At 42.9% G+C, this 9,801-nt stretch overlaps 1 protein-coding gene across 3 annotated transcripts in view; it reads left to right on the top strand.

Annotated features, from left to right (window-relative positions):
* The window catches only part of MIB1 (MIB E3 ubiquitin protein ligase 1), a 101,902-nt gene that overhangs the window by 46,886 nt on the left and 45,215 nt on the right, over positions 1-9,801 (top strand). The gene's annotated exons all lie outside the window — the stretch shown is intronic.

The raw sequence follows: 9,801 nt of genomic DNA, 5'->3' as shown, positions 1-9,801 counted from the left end.
TGCGGAGCAAAAAGAAAAAGCTCTGGTAGTAGCAAGATAGTCTTTAGGCAGATATGAAATCATAAATATCCCTCTGCTGCCACAACAGATTGTGTAACCTGATTCCTTGATCAGTCAAAAGTGCTGTGAATAATAATAGGCTTTTTAGCCTCAGGCCTAAGTGGCCTTGTAGTTTAATTATATAACTAGTTTTAAGTTTTTTTCTAGAAACCTTACATTTTATTTGACAGATACGTTTTGTGCTCTTTGCCCGTTCCGAGCAAAATCAGAAATGGTTTGGCAAATGGAAAATATTTGTGCTTTATTAATAAACAAATCATCATTATGTAATGTGTTTATAATACTAATCTCATAAATTAGCTTTTTAAAAAACTACTAACAGAGTGCCTGTATTTTGGAAAAACTTAAAACGTTTCTTGGTGAAGAAATTTAAAAAATATTCATTCTGCAGATTTTATTTCCATTCATATAAACTGTCTAACAAATACAGTTGCTATGCTTTCAGAATCTGAAAACTAATTTTTGAATTTTAATATGGAACAGACAGTTATTTGCTCCAGAAGAGAATAGCTAGGAATAACTGCTGACCATCTTCATTTAAGTACCACAGACAGTAGTAAGTAAAACCAAAATAACTCAGTTAAGACTTCCTGTGTCTTTCTAGACAAAAATCCCTTTGGAAGAATATGCTTTATGGTTCTTTGGGAAACCGTTATATGCACTCAGGTGCAGCATGAATACTTTTGCCAGCAGGGAGAAAAGAGTAAATGCCAAATATAACCAAACAGTTCAATGTTTAGGATTAAACCTAGCCCCATAAATATAAGAAACCACTCCATCATTACCTCATCCTGATATACATAAGTGTTGCTTTTAATAAATTGAGTTACAGTATTTTCAAGATAGAAGGGTTGAGATGCAAAAGATTGACTGGAAGAGACCCATATTTCCTGAGGCCCTCCCCTTTCTTTGCTCCTTGGAGTGTAACTTGAATTAATCGCATTGTGCAGCAACATCCTATTCCGTAGCTGAGGCTTCATCTGAGCTTTTCATTATAAACCCAGTGTCTTTCCCCTCGCCTCTTTCAAAATCCACATGTCACAGTGGCCTCCAAATTAGTAGATTAGGCCTAGGGTGAATATATATTTCTACCAAATTTGAACAAAATTGTACAAGGGGTTCTTGAAAAATAACACCCTAAACAAGTGTATCCTAAAAGTTTTTAAGAACTTTCACATAAATAAAAAAAAAACCTAGATTTTAGTTTTCAGTTCTCTGAGATCCAGTGCATGATACCAAAGATTACTTGATTAGTCAAAGTTGAAAAGTTATTAACATTTTAAATAGGAACATTGCTGTGACTCATCATTCTGGCAAGTTTAATACGGAGTGTAAGATGACTGGAGACCTAATCTTTCATTCATACAAGTCTTTAGTCCTTTTCCTTATGATAGACCTCAAAATGTAAATAAATTATTGGGAGGTTTTGTCATTGGTGAAAGAGAATATTCCCCTACTCTCCATCTTATTTTAGAACCTTAACCAGAGAGGAAAGATGCCTTTGGTAAAGTATGTGACTTTGAATCAGGAGATCTGGGGTCTCTTCCAATGTCAGTCAGATTTTGTGGCGGTGTGTGCATGCCCTGTCCCTTGTCGGGGTGGTCAGGGTGTGTGCTGATACTGTGGTTACAGCCTACCAGACTACTTTTGGTCTTGCCACAATGAGATTCAAGGCGATCGGGGGAAGTCCCGGACGACTGGAAAAAGGCTAATGTAGTGCCCATCTTTAAAAAAGGGAAGAAGGAGGATCCTGGGAACTACAGGCCAGTCAGTGTCACCTCAGTCCCTGGAAAAATCATGGAGCAGGTCCTCAAGGAATCAATTCTGAAGCACTTAGAGGAGAGGAAAGTGATCAGGAACAGTCAGCATGGATTCACCAAGGGCAAGTCTTGCCTGACTAATCTAATTGCCTTCTGTGACAAGATAACTGGCTCTGTGGATGAGGGGAAAGCAGTGGACGTGGTGTTGCTTGACTTTAGCAAAGCTTTTGACACTGTCTCCCACAGTATTCTTGCCAGCAAGTTAAAGAAGTTTGGGCTGGATGAATGGACTATAAGGTGGATAGAAAGCTGGCTAGATTGTCGGGCTCAACGGGTAGTGATCAATGGCTCCAAGTCTAGTTGGCAGCCGGTATCAAGTGGAGTGCCCCAAGGGTCGGTCCTTGGGCCGGTTTTGTTCAATATCTTCATAAATGATCTGGAGGATGGTGTGGATTGCACCTTCAGCAAGTTTGCAGATGACAAGAAACTGGGAGGAGAGGTAGATATGCTGGAGGGTAGGGATAGGATACAGAGGGACCTAGACGGATTGGGCCAAAAGAAATCTGATGAGGTTCAACAAGGACAAGTGCAGAGTCCTGCACTTAGACGGAAGAATCCAATGCACCACTACAGACTAGGGACCGAATGGCTCGGCAGCAGTTCTGCAGAAAAGGACCTAGGGGTTACAGTGGACGAGAAGCTGGATATGAGTCAACAGTGTGCCATTGTTACGAAGAAGGCCAATGGCATTTTGGGCTGTATAAGTAGGGGCATTGCCAGCAGATCGAGGGACGTGATCGTTCCCCTCTATTTGACATTGGTGAGGCCTCATCTGGAGTACTCTGTCCAGTTTTGGGCCCCACACTACAAGAAGGACATGGAAAAACTGGAAAAAGAGTCCAGCGGAGGGCAACAAAAATGATTAGGGGTCTGGAACACATGACTTATGAGGAGAGGCTGAGGGAACTGGGATTGTTTAGTCTGCGGAAGAGAAGACTGAGGGGGAATTTGATAGCTGCTTTCAACTACCTGAAAGGGGGTTCCAAAGAGGATGGCTCTAGACTGTTCTCAGTGGTAGCAGATGACAGAACAAGGAGTGATGGTCTCAAGTTGCAGTGGGGGAGGTTTAGGCTGGATATTGGGAAAAACTTTTTCACTAGGAGGGTGGTGAAACACTGGAATGCGTTACCTAGGGAGGTGGTGGAATCTCCTTCCTTAGAAGTTTTTAAGGTCAGGCTTGACAAAGCCCTGGCTGGGATGATTTAGTTGGGGATTGGTCCTGCTTTGAGCAGGGGGTTGGACTAGATGACCACCTGAGGTCCCTTCCAACCCTGATATTCTATGATTAGGGTCTAAGCAGCAGCCCTCGGGTATAGAGCAGCGTGGCCTAGTGGCCAGAGTCAATATGGCAGCCCTCAGATATGGGGCAGTGTGGCCTAGTGGCCAATACCTGGGGGACCGTCACCAGGAGGGTGGTGGTCTGGGACCACCCGACTCCACTGGGCCCCGACCCAGGGTCCTAACAGTGGCGGAATGATCCGCCACTGGGTCAGCAGGGAATCCCACCGAAACATGCTGACCTTGCCCGGGTACGAGATACCCTTCCTTGCTCAACCTTCCTGGGTCACATCCTATTGCTCTTCCTGAAGCTGCAGTCCATGGGGCAGCGGAGTCTCCTGGCGCCTCGGCGCAGGTAACTCCCTGGGACTCCAATGGCCACAGATCTCCGGTCCGGATCTTCAGATCTCCGGCTCCCGCAGGCAAGGAGTGTGACGGCTCCTCAGCTGGAGCTTCAACCAAAGGTCCTTCCTCTCTGACGGTCAGACCTGACTGAGCCGGGCTGCCCCCTTTTATCCTAGCGTAGCATTTGGAGCACGCCCAGTACAGGCTGAGGGGTGGGACTTCCTCTACCCATAGTGTGGGGTTAATCCCTTCCAGCTCAGTGTGGGGTATGCATACCCTGTCACAGACTTCCTGTGCGACACTGGGTAAAACACTTAATATCTCTGCCTTAGTTCTCCATCTAGAAAGTGGAGATACTTCCTTACCTCAGAGGGTGTGAATAATGAATTCATTACTGTTTGTGACATGCTCATATACAGTTGATAAACACTACCAAAAAGTCTATAGCTAAAAACTATGTTTAAGCAATATTTATCTGTTGATTGATATTGCAGAAGGTGCAATATGTTGAAATTGTTAGAGCCATGCTAAACAGGTGGGGAGTAGGTTTCATTCTCATGAGGTTCTTGCCCTTACGAAAAGTTAACTGTAGTTTTCTCACTCCCTCCAAATCACGATCTTTCTCACCAAAACTTGGAAATTCTGAAAACTTTGGCCTGCTCTGTATAGTTGGTTAAAAAAGAGATGAAATTTCTGCAAACATTCATTCCTTTTTTGGAATTGGATATTTGAATTTTAATCCAAAATTCAGAAAATATTAACGAGTTATAGTAGATAGCACGAGGTTAAATTGGAAAAATGACTAAAGCCATGTCTACACTAGCACTTACGTTGTCAAAACTTTTGCTGCTCAGGTGTGGAAAAAACACCATCCTGAGCAACGTAAGTTTTGTCAGCATAAGTGCTCGTGTGCTGTGTGGACAGGAGACGCTCTCCTGCTGACATAGCTACCGCTGCTTGTTGAACTGGTTTTATTATGTCGATGGAAAAGCTCTCTCCTATCGGTATAACTTGGCTACACAGTACATGAGCGCTGTTACAACAACACAGCTGTATTGATACAGCTGTGCCCCTGTAAGCTTGTAAGTTGTAGACATGGTCGAAATCATAGTAAGTCCAGAAGGGACCACCAAATCATCTAGTCTACCCTCTTGTATATTGAAGGCCACTAGCATTGCCCAGCACCTGCATACTCAACCCAACAACTAAAATTAGACCAGTGTTTTACAGCCCACAGGAGACTAGACTATTATGTGCCACAGGCAAATAAAAGGAGGGATCACCAAGGCCTCCATAATAGCAGAGAAATGATTAAGTCGGATATACCCAGATAATCTTGGCAAGTGACACGTACCCACACACTGCAGAGGATGGTGAAAGTGTTCTAATGGCACTGCCAAATTTCTTCCTGACCCCACATATGGTGATCAGTTAAACCCTGTGAATGTCGGCAAGAACCAGCCAGCCAAGCATCTGAGAGAGGAAGCTTGGTGCCCTCTCAGAGCCCTGGCCATAACCATCCAATGTTTCACCTCCATCTGTGGCCATCGCTGATCCTTCAGAGGAAGGAGATCAAAAAGACTTCTAAGAAAAATTTGTACAAATGAATATTTTATACACCAGAAAATTGAAAAATATTAAGTAACTCGCTCTCTCAGTGTGGACTGTAAAACAGGCCATGTTTGAGGTTTCTAGCTTTGGCCAATTTTGAGTTGTCCAGTTGAGCTGTCTGTGTTTGGAACATGTGAGAAAATCATGGTAGGTTTTCTTCACGTTTTTGTTACTTAAAAATGGCTGATTTAATTTTGCTAAAGATTTCATTTAAAATAACCACATTGTAATCAAGTCTGGAAAATTTCAGACTAGAAAGAATTTTAGAAAGTTGAGCCAACTGAAAAAGGAGGCTTACAATGGAAACTTCAACTCAACCTTAATTATAAATAAGGTCCCTGGTGACAAACACTAAAGCCAGGTTTCAGAGTAGCAGCCGTGTTAGTCTGTATTCGCAAAAAGAAAAGGAGGACTTGTGGCACCTTAGAGACTAACCAGTTTATTTGAGCATAAGCTTTTGTGAGCTACAGCTCACTTCATAGGATGCATACAGTGGAAAATACAGTGAGGATGTTTTTATACACACAGACCATGAAAAAAGTGAGGATGTTTTTATACACTAAAGCATAACTGTGTTATATGACTGGGCAAGAAAATGGCAGGTAAAATGCAACCTTGATAGGTGCAAAGCAGTGCACATTGGAAAAAATAATACTACATATACATATGCAGTTATGGGTTTTAAATTAGCTATTACCACTCAAGTAAGAGATCTTGGAGTCACCGTGGATAGTTCCCTGAAAATTTCCACACAATGTGCAGAAGGGGTGAAAAAGGCTAACAGTATGTTAGGAAGTATTAGGTCGCCCCTTCTCAAAAAAGATATAGTGGACCTGGAAAAAGTTAAGAGGAGAGTGATAAAGATAATTAAGAGTATAGAACGGCTTCCATATGAGGACAGACTAAAAACAATAGGGCTGTTCAGTTTAAAAAAGAAACAACTGGGGAGGGAGTAATATGATACAGGTCTATAAAATCGCAAATGGTGTGGAAAAAGTGAATAGAGAAGTGTGAAAGAGAAAATAAAAAACCATGGGTCACCTAATGAAATTAACAGACAGCAAGTTTAATACAAACAAGAGGAAGTACTTTTTTCACACAAGGCACAACTAATCGCATGGAACTCTTTGTAGCTTGAAAGCGTGTCTCTCTTACCAACAGAAGTTGGTCCAATAAAAGATATTACCTCACCCATTTTGTGTCTCTCATATCCTGGGACCGACATAGCTACAACCACACTGCATACATTCATGGAGGATAGGTCCATCAGTGATTAATAGTCAAGATGGTCAGGAATGCAACCCCACGGTTGGGGTGACCCTAAACCTCTCATTAACAGAAGTTTGGAGTGGAAGATAGGGTGGATCACTCCATAATTGCCCTGTTCTCTACACTCCACTGGACGCTCTGGTACTGGCTGCTGTCAAAGACAGGATACTACCCAAGATGGGCTGTGGTCTGATCTAGTATGGCAGGTCTTATGTTCTTAATGTACGTTAGTGCCGTAATAATCTTTAAATGCAATTTTAGTTGAGGATGGTATCAATTTAGTATTTTAAGGCATTGAAAAATCTTATCTAGAATCTTCCAAAATTTTACATTAGCAGTATAACTTACACAGGTTGAAAATATTGAAGGCTGTATAAAATACTTCGCAAGCTAACTTTGTTCATGGTTATTACTAGATTTATTGCTTTATAAAACAGTATTTAGGGGAATACTTTGCATGTTTTGCAAGCATGAGATATGAAAACAAGGTTTTATATACGTAAGGATTATGTTCCTGGTAAATGCAGTAATAAAAGTTGGCTGTTTTCATTACTACTTTGAAAATTGAATGCTGAAACAACTGTTGCGTAAAAGGAAAGTAACATTTTATTCATCGAAATTACGTTGCCTTCTAGTATAACACATGGCTGTCCAAGTTAATACTGTTCTGAATGGTGACCAGCTACTGGTTAGAATTTTGGTAGGAGCTGTGTAAAGTCCGACAAGCTAAAGTAGTATGATTTATGGGACAAGGGGACTTATGGGACAAGGGGAGCTACATTAAATTGTGATTAGGAAAGGTAATAGAACCACTGGAAATATGATACAATTTGCCATTCTGGCTGAAATATTTGCAAGATTCAAGGGGTTTTGTCATACATCCTTCTTAACTCCATCCTCTCACCCAACTGCTTAGTGCTGGCTGAAAGAAATCCTGAGATGCTATCCTCCAACCTGTCCCTGCAGGGATGGAATCCACCTAGAGGTACAGCTGCACCTGCAAGTTGTTCACTAAGAGCAGCAAAGTAGAAGTATCTCACCTGCTATTAACCATAAATGTTGGATGCTATAATTTTCATTACACAATAGAAACCTATTCAGTATGTATTTTACAGCACACAAGTGTGTTAGGCAGTTCACAAGATAGTAAGACATAGTCACCAAGGAGCTTAGTCTAACTAAAGATATGATACTTTGGAGGTTTGGGGCAACAAAACAGTAGGGATGGGCTGAAGGAGGAGTGACAGGAGTAACAACAGTAAGATTGGTTTCAGAGTAACAGCCGTGTTAGTCTGTATTCGTAAAAAGAAAAAAGAAAAGGAGTACTTGTGGCACCTTAGAGACTAACCAGTTTATTTGAGCATGAGCTTTCGTGAGCTACAGCTCACTTCATCGGATGCATAGCATATCGTGGAAACTGCAGAAGACATTATATACACACAGAGACCATGAAACAAAACTTCCTCCCACCCCACTGTCCTGCTGCTAACAGCTTATCTAAAGTGATCATCAAGGAAGGCCATTTCCAGCACAAATCAAGGTTACGCCCCATCATCTCAGGCATTGGCACCCTGACAGCAGGATTGTCCGGCTATGTAGACTCACTCCTCAGGCCCTACGCTACCAGCACTCCCAGCTACCTTCGAGACACCACTGACTTCCTGAGGAAACTACAATCCATTGGTGATCTTCCTGATAACACCATCCTGGCCACTATGGATGTAGAAGCCCTCTACACCAACATTCCACACAAAGATGGACTACAAGCCATCAAGAACACTATCCCCGATAATGTCACGGCTAACCTGGTGGCTGAACTTTGTGACTTTGTCCTTACCCATAACTATTTTACATTTGGGGACAATGTATACCTTCAGATCAGCGGCACTGCTATGGGTACCCGCATGGCCCCACAGTATGCCAACATTTTTATGGCTGATTTAGAACAACGCTTCCTCAGCTCTCGTCCCCTAACGCCCCTACTCTACTTGCGCTATATTGATGACATCTTCATCATCTGGACCCATGGAAAAGAAGCCCTTGAGGAATTCCACCATGATTTCAACAATTTCCATCCCACCATCAACCTCAGCCTGGTCCAGTCCACACATGAGATCCACTTCCTGGACACTACAGTGCTAATAAACGATGGTCACATCAACACCACCCTATACCGGAAACCTACTGACCGCTATTCCTACCTACATGCCTCCAGCTTTCACCCTGACCACACCACACGATCCATCGTCTACAGCCAAGCTCTGCAATACAACCGCATTTGCTCCAACCCCTCAGACAGAGACAAACACCTACAAGATCTCTATCAAGCATTCTTACAACTACAATACCCACCTGCGGAAGTGAAGAAACAGATTGATAGAGCCAGAAGAGTTCCCAGAAGTCACCTACTACAGGACAGGCCTAACAAAGAAAATAACAGAACGCCACTAGCCGTCACCTTCAGCCCCCAACTAAAACCCCTCCAACGCATTATTAAGGATCTACAACCTATCCTGAAGGATGACCCAACACTCTCACAAATCTTGGGAGAAAGGCCAGTCCTTGCCTACAGACAGCCCCCCAACCTGAAGCGAATACTCACCAACAACCACATACCACACAACAGAACCACTAACCCAGGAACCTATCCTTGCAACAAAGCCCGTTGCCAACTGTGCCCACATATCTATTCAGAGAACACCATCACAGGGCCTAACAACATCAGCCACACTATCAGAGGCTCGTTCACCTGCACATCCACCAATGTGATATATGCCATCATGTGCCAGCAATGCCCCTCTGCCATGTACATTGGTCAAACTGGACAGTCTCTACGTAAAAGAATAAATGGACACAAATCAGATGTTAAGAATTATAACATTCATAAACCAGTCGGAGAACACTTCAATCTCTCTGGTCACGTAATCACAGACATGAGGGTCGCTATCTTACAGCAAAAAAAACTTCAAATCCAGACTCCAGCGAGAAACTGCTGAATTGGAATTCATTTGCAAATTGGATACTATTAATTTGGGCTTGAATAGAGACTGGGAGTGGCTAAGTCATTATGCAAGGTAGCCTATCTCCCCTTGTTTTTTTCCTACAAACCCCCCCCCCCCAAGACGTTCTGGTTAAACTTGGATTATTGCTGTGCACATTGTAAGATGAGCTATTGCCAGCAGGAGAGTGAGTTTGTGTGTGTGGTTTTTGGAGGGGGTGTGTGTGGGGGCGGGGGGTGAGAAAACCTGGATTAGTGCTGGAAATGACTCACCTTGATTATCATGCGCATTATAAAGAGAGGTTTCAAAGAGGGATGGGCTATTACCAGCAGGAGAGTGAGTTTGTATGTGTGTCTGTGTGTGTGTGGGGGGGGGGGGGGAAAGAGTGAGAAAACCTTGATTTGTGCTGGAAATGGCCT

The sequence above is a fragment of the Natator depressus genome, chromosome 2 (genome assembly GCF_965152275.1).
Source record: "Natator depressus isolate rNatDep1 chromosome 2, rNatDep2.hap1, whole genome shotgun sequence".
Lineage (NCBI taxonomy): Eukaryota > Metazoa > Chordata > Testudines > Cheloniidae > Natator > Natator depressus.
The sequence above is the reverse complement of the archived record's forward strand: the minus strand, read 5'-3'. Positions and strand labels throughout refer to the sequence as shown.